The sequence below is a fragment of the Gymnoscopelus braueri genome, assembly GCF_963280865.1.
Source record: "Gymnoscopelus braueri genome assembly, chromosome: 17".
NCBI classification, from domain to species: Eukaryota; Metazoa; Chordata; class Actinopteri; order Myctophiformes; family Myctophidae; genus Gymnoscopelus; species Gymnoscopelus braueri.
The window spans coordinates 40,397,619-40,405,333 of NC_137617.1; positions in this window are offsets into that span (position 1 = coordinate 40,397,619).

Sequence of the window (7,715 nt, forward strand, 5' to 3'; positions counted from 1 at the left end):
TCCCCCTGTCTCTATCTCTCTGTGCGGTCAGATTGTGTCACCACCATTTCTTCGTAATCAGTCTCTCAGAGTGTTCACTTCCCATTGTTCAGTCCCTTTATCTCTCTCTCTCCCTCTCTCTCTCCACCTTTTCTTCCATCTCTCTCTCTCCCTCTCTCTTTTAGATATCCCTGGGTGAGGAAACAACACATTACTGTAAGTTGACCCTCTAGTAAGATGATGACCCCCCCAGCCCACCCTCAAAACACACACACACACACACACACACACACACACACACACACACACACACACACACACACACACACAGTGTATACAGTGCGTGCATGCCCTGGTGTTGATGTGTGTGCGTCAGTGCGTGTATGAACACGTGCAAGGCTATATGCACAGACACACATGCTACGTAGCGTGCGTTTGAGGGTGCTTTCTATCTGTTTGTCTGTATGGAGTATACATGTGCACATGGCTGTCTAGATAAAGCCACAGCACTTTGAAATGTGCTCGGAGTTGGAACATTGTGTTGTTGCCCCCGTCCGTTCTTTAAAAAATTCACCCGGCAGGAAATAAAACCCTCAGCCCTGGATGCCGAAGCCATGTGGGCGTTATATTAAAGGTAGGGTAAGTGATGTTTTGGTTGGAACAAAAAGTATTTTGTTAAAAAGTTAAAAAGCTCTATATTCTGGTAGTAGCCTAATTAATGCTAAGGATTGTTTGTTCAGTTTCTCCAGCTCCTCTATTCACCTGTTTCCTAGGCTTTTCACTTCCTGTGTGTGTTCCACTTCCTGTCGATTTGATCCAATGAAATCCAATGAAACTGGTCAGATGACTAATGATATCCAATGACATCCGACAGGAAGTGGAAAACACAGCCTAGGAAACAGGTGAATAAACAGAAAATAAAATTTCAGGTGAGTTGCCAATTTCAGGAGAGAGTACCCATTTATCAGCTTCAATTTGATAGTGTGCCAGTTCCAATTTTATCTGCCAATTTATTTGGGGCATCACTTCCAATTGCACTTGTTTGTCAGACAGTGTGCGGGAGTTTTTCTTTCAGTCTCAGTCCGATTGGATAACATTGGTATCCCCACCTGAACATTTTCTGTTTACTAAAGAGCTGGAGAGACAGGGAGACCCCTGTTGCTAAAAAGTAATGTTCCTTTAAAGTTCTGATTCCAAGAATGATTCCAATGAAAATATATTCCAAAGTAATCCAGTAATATCCGACAAAAGAAAACAACAACAACTAAAAGATTCAGCTGTGTTCCTTTCATCTGTTTCAGTTCTATCCACCACCACATCTTCTTAATTTTGACCAAGCTTCCAGGTCTTAAAGTTTATCATCCACAATATTCAATGATTTAAAGTTCTGATTTGGATTACAGTGTACTAGGCTTTAAAGTGTTTTTCAAACCACACCAAATACTCTTTCACAACCAAAATGGAACCCCCGTCCGCCTCACTTCCCTGGACCTTTTATAGCTGTTCCTGGTACCTCACTTCCTGCTGGTACTTTTCCATGATCCCTTCCTGGAACTTTTACTACATTTGCTGCTTTTCCCGCACAGCGCCCCCTACGGAATGAACCCACCCCCCCCCCAGACACACACACACACACACACACACACACACACACACACACACACACACACACACACACACACACACACACACACACACACAGAGTAATGCAGAGTGACCTCACAGCGCTCTGTGACAGAGACGGAAAATATCCTGTTCTATTACCTTCATCTGAGGCACTCGGTGACAGACAGACAGACAGACAGACAGACTGACAAGGCAAAAGAGAGAGGGAGAGAGAGAGAGAGAAAGACAGATTTGAAAGTTTTGAAACTATAAAAACAGGCATACTCATACAGGGACATGGCTGCTTGGCGTTTCTTTCTGTCTCTCTGACTCTCTGGCATACACACACACACACACACACGCACGCACGCATGCACACACACACACACAGGAATGCATGCTTAAGCACGGAGAAACAAGAATGCACACCCCTACACATTGACCCACCCACACGTGCATATCATCATCAATACTGACCCTTAGCCTCTAGAGGGGGCCACAGTCATGACAGCAGGCCTATAAACACCAGATTATTCTTCATCACTGGATTGTTCGTCATCACCAGATATGTGATGAAAGTCAAAGATACCATTTCACCACGTTGTAGCTGTCATCTGTTGTGCTGGTCAGTGTTTTCAGTCACATTTTACAATTTTAAGCTGCATGTCAATTTAGACAGGAAAAAAAGCAGATCTACAAGCTTATAGCCATGTGACACGTGAGCTTGTAGATCTGCTATTTTGCATATTCATCACACGACAAAGTATAGGGCTTATGGTAAGTGGTTTACAGCACAATGTGTTTGTTTGTGTTTATGGGACTTTGCTGCTTACGTAAATTCCAGGATTCTAGGAATCCATGGATGGCTGGAACACAGGTTCAAAACACTCCTGCATGAAGCTTTTCTTTTCATTAGAACATTCTTCTTTCAAGACTCTCCAGACGTCTCTCTCAAGGACAACCTCAACAGTGCTTATTATGCAGGATGGAGATGTTTGCGTGCTCTTCAATGTCCTTAGTCTCTAAGTCTCTATTATATGCTGTTTTTGTTGGTGAATGAATGAAAATGTTAACTTCACCTCCATTTCCACCTATACACTTCCTATACTATTGCATTTCTTATTGTTTATTACGGATTAGTCCTCACCGCCGTGAAGGCTACTCTTCCTTGGTTCAAACATTCACATGTAGCAATCAAGTTAGAACGTAATACAATGGAATTCCACTGCATTGCATAGTTAAAAGAAAAGAAAAGAAAACGATTGAAGATTTCGAAGATTGAAGATTTTGGTCTTCACATAACCCCAGTAAGATTCTATAAATGATTACATAAGCATATGACTCTCTGATGGACAAACCAATAAATGGCATGCATCCATGTACAGATACTCAAGTCTAGTGTACAAACTAACACAATTCTATCCACTATACTGTATATTCACAACCAGCCCAGGCACAGTAGGCCAGGTGGAATATCTATCAATCAATCAATCAATCAATCAATCAATCAATCAATCAATTAACCTACCTACCTACCTACCTATGTACTTGGCACACACTGTATCAGTCCTGGGTGCTGGAATTCAAACCTTCCAGCAACCTTCCAGTCCCAAGACCCAGATGTCCAACTTAATAATGAAAATATTTTTCACGTTTCAAAATATTCCAAATTGGTCTCAATTTGGAGAGATTATTTGGAAGGAAATTGAGTGGCAAAATAGTTCAAGAATATGTAATATATTTTGTGGTCCAAAATCAATAATTGATTAAGAAGTTGTTTTTCAGAATATATTTATTGGCCATCAAGAGACACAAAGAGACAGTAGAGCATTAATTAATACTTTTATTTAGAAAAATAAATAAAAACACCAAAGAAACATCCATAACAAAATCAACATTAAACCATCTTATTAGAACATCATGTCTATTTGAAATAGTTTTTTTTGTGCCATACTGGCATCATTATACCATAATTTGTTTTTATATATATTCACTTATTCACTTATTTATCATTGATTTCATCGTAAAACTAACGTTAACCCTTGTTCTTCACACACAATCTTCATCATTGTATATACAGTATTGCACGACAACGGGCAACGCGGTGGCTCTGTTTCGGCCCTAGTCCGATTTGTACTTAGTTGCTCGGCGATGTTGCGTACCAAAAATACCAAATCTACAAGCTCACAACGCGTCACGCTACGACACATTGTGAGCTTACAGATCGTCTATTTTCGGTGCACGACACACTGCGTACAAGCAAGTATAAAAATCAGAGGTGAACTGCCTTCGCTTATAAGACTTCAAATCAGTTTGTGCATCATTTTTTACAACATAAACATACAGTATGTATAGAGTCACATTTTGATTCTTCCAACATCTGAATACAATCATAGTCGAGGACGCAGCAGTCTTTCACCACTTAAACCCCATTCGCTGAGGAGCGGAGTCCCTCAAGGTCTCTATACTAGTGTATTTTCTGTTTTGCAGCAGATCGACAAGCTTGTCGATCTGCTATTTTCTGCGAAGGTTTTTCCCTATAGAATTTGGATGCTGGGGGTTTAAGTGGTTTATGTCTCAGAGAGGGAACAACAATGCACAGGAAAACAACAATTGGAGCTTAACGGGGGTGTTCAGACCAAAGATTCGCGACGAGTAAACAGTTTTTAAAGATGTCATGAAATGCCTTTTTTGGCTACCTTTAATATGAAAATCCTCGTCAAACAGAGAGGCTGGTTGTGTCTCAGCTAATCACAGTCTACCAACTAGAACATGAGCTATGGGAATCACACGGGGGAATGAAATCATGATCACACATTACATTTTTGTTTGACAGGATGTCGTTAAGTTTGGACTTTTGACATCATTTTCTTTAACGTTTTTGTCATCTGCTGTTAAACACATCTCCATTATGACCTCAGATATGCTCTAAAAGTGTGAAAAAACATTTCATGACGTCTTTAAACACGATTTATACTTCATTATACTGTACGATCGTGTCGTGTGCCAAAAATAGCCTCGTAGATTACCAAATTTTAGCACACCCCATCATACGACGAAGCATAAGTTTAAGCATTTATAAAAATCACAAACGGTCTGAATTTTCCTTAAAGTGTCGAGGAATTGTTTCTACAAAGTGGTTCAACCCATGTGTCATGTAGTTATCCAGACGTGTGCGTAATGTTTTGAAGCTGTGGTGGTGGCTGGCGAACCAGCCGATCCAAAACTCTACTTTCTTTCACTCCGCCTTACGCTACGTAAACTGGGTTATTTGTCCGCAGCCTGTATCATACAGGACAACAACATGGAGCAACAAGTGTAACAGTAGTTACACACACATAAACAAAATGCTAAAAGAAATGCTAAGCACTGGCATACATTCATAGACATGCACGCACACACACACAGCTTATCAGAGTGACATTGTGTGTTTAGGGCAGTGGGCCAGGGCTGCATTAAGAGTAAACCACTTAACGCTGCCCTTTGGACTAATCAAACAACAACCTGTGACCCTGTACACACACTCACACACTCTCACACACACACACACACACACACACACACACACACACACACACACACACACACACACACACACACACACACACACACACACACACACACACACACACACACACACACACACACACACACAGATATTGGTAAGAGGTCATCGAGGTGACCCATTTACAGTACAAGTATGCTGATGTATCTAACAGCCACCCTGCACCAGACAGAGCTGTCTGACCGGTCCTGTCACGTCCTCTGTGTGGACAACACTGCTTCTCAAAGTGGGGGGACCCCCGGGGGTCCTTGAAGGGGTTCCAGGGTGTCACCAGCAAAATGGATCTCATCAAAATCTATTAAACCGCGTTAACCCTATTTTGTACTATAAAAAAAAAGCCGACCTACAAGTTCACAATGTGTCGCATCATGACACGTTGTGAGCTTGTAGATCGGCTATTTTCAAAATATTTATGGGAGTACCTTCCCTGACACACACTCTTTTTAGATGGGGGTCTGCGGCCAAATAGACATCAATTTGGGGGTCCTTGATGACATGAAAAAGCTTGAGAACCACAGACCCAAACATCTCAACTGGATTCCTATTCACACATCCTCAAATGCGGAGAGAGCCACAGTCAGTCAGGACACACGACATCTGCAGAACACAACGCCTTCGATCGTTCACATTGCGTTTGTTCAGTTTCACAGGCTTCGTTTGTTCTGTCCAACAATCGATCAGGTTGGAAAATGTCAACCACTTAATCCCTACTTTACACTTTTTTCTTTTTCTCCTTTTTTTAAAGACTCACATATTCATCATTACACATGCGCACACTCGCACAGATATATACAAACGCACACACACACACACACATGTTCACAGTTTTGGTACAACAAAAAGACAAAAAAGGAGCAAAGTCCAGGTTTGCGGTGGAAAAGGAAAGGTCATGAGAATACGCACGCACGCACGTGGGCACGCACGAGCACGCAGTCTTAAGCACTGGCTCTCCGCGTTTCGTCCGGGCAACACCAGGGGCCCAAATGGGCCCTTATGGCACTGTAACTCTGATTGTGGACAAAAGGAACCAAATGGACCCCTAGGGGTCATGTCCAGATAGAGCGCCTTTTGAGCTGGCAGCACCAGTAATGCCATGCATTTCTACGATAAAGCGGAGCTGGTGCGCTCCTCTTTCCAGCGTTTCAGCGAGAAGCCCTCGTTTACCGTTGTTTCAGCTGCTAAGCTATTTAATTTGGCACCAAACGGCAGGGAAAAAGTGAAAGAAGAACTGTACTATCGGGTAAAGAGCGCTGAAATATCTAAACAGTGGCTGCTGAGGAAGCGTTAAAACGGTGAAACGCGTCGGCAGCACCTGCTGGTGAAGCAATTTTCCGGGTCGAAGCACCGGGCACCACGCAGGGTTAATCCGGCCCTGAGCTTCTCAATGGTTGTTAGGTTGGAACAATGGAACAGTTATATTATGCTGTGTGTGAGCACTATGGACATGATATCCACACTGTGTGTGTGAGCACTATGGACATGATATCCACACTGTGTGTGTGAGCGCTATGGACATGATATCCACACTGTGTGTGTGAGCGCTATGGACATGATATCCACACTGTGTGTGTGAGCGCTATGGACATGATATCCACACTGTGTGTGTGAGTGCTATGGACATGATATACACACTGTGTGTGTGAGTGCTATGGACATGATATCCATACTGTGTGTGTGTGAGCACTATGGACATGATATCCACACTGTGTGTGAGTGCTATGGACATGATATCCATACTGTGTGTGTGTGTGTGTGTGCACTATGGACATGATATCCACACTGTGTGTGAGTGCTATGGACATGATATCCATACTGTGTGTGTGTGTGCACTATGGACATGATATCCACACTGTGTGTGAGTGCTATGGACATGATATCCACACTGTGTGTGAACACTATGGACATGATATCCAAAACGTTCCTCAGCTCAAAAAGGCGTTCTCTGTGGGCACCGCCCCTTACGGGTCCATTTGGTTCCTTTCGTACACTCTCAGAGTTAAATAAAGTATTTTACAGTAGATACAAGCTTTTCATCAAATGGGGGGTCCGTGGCCTAACGCATATCAAACTGGGGGTCCTTGAAATAAAAAAAGGTTGAGAATCAAGGTCGGTCTTAAGGACTGTGTCTGGTGAGGAGGTGTGTCAACGGCGCCTCCAGCTGGACTATCTCCAGGGGTTCCTTCACGACGGAGACGGAGGTCCGGCCGGTTTTGGGGGGTCCGATAAGGATGTCTCGTTTGGCACAGAAACAGGGCTGACTGTGCGTGGGGGAGGGGCTGGACATGGAGGTGACGATGACGGAGGACGCCGACGACATCATGGTGATCGCTGACCCCCTCTCCTCCATCACGTTGTCTAACTGTAGGGGAGAGAGAGACAGAGAGAGAGAGAGAGAGAGAGAGAGAGAGAGAGAGAGAGAGAGAGAGAGAGAGAGAGAGAGAGACAGAGAGAGAGATAGAGACAACGAGAGAGAAAGAGAAGCAGTTACAGAGCGAGAATCTGAAGAAAAAAAAACATATCGATACTGTTTTGCACACAGGTTTTCTTTTCCATTTACTGAAAAGTA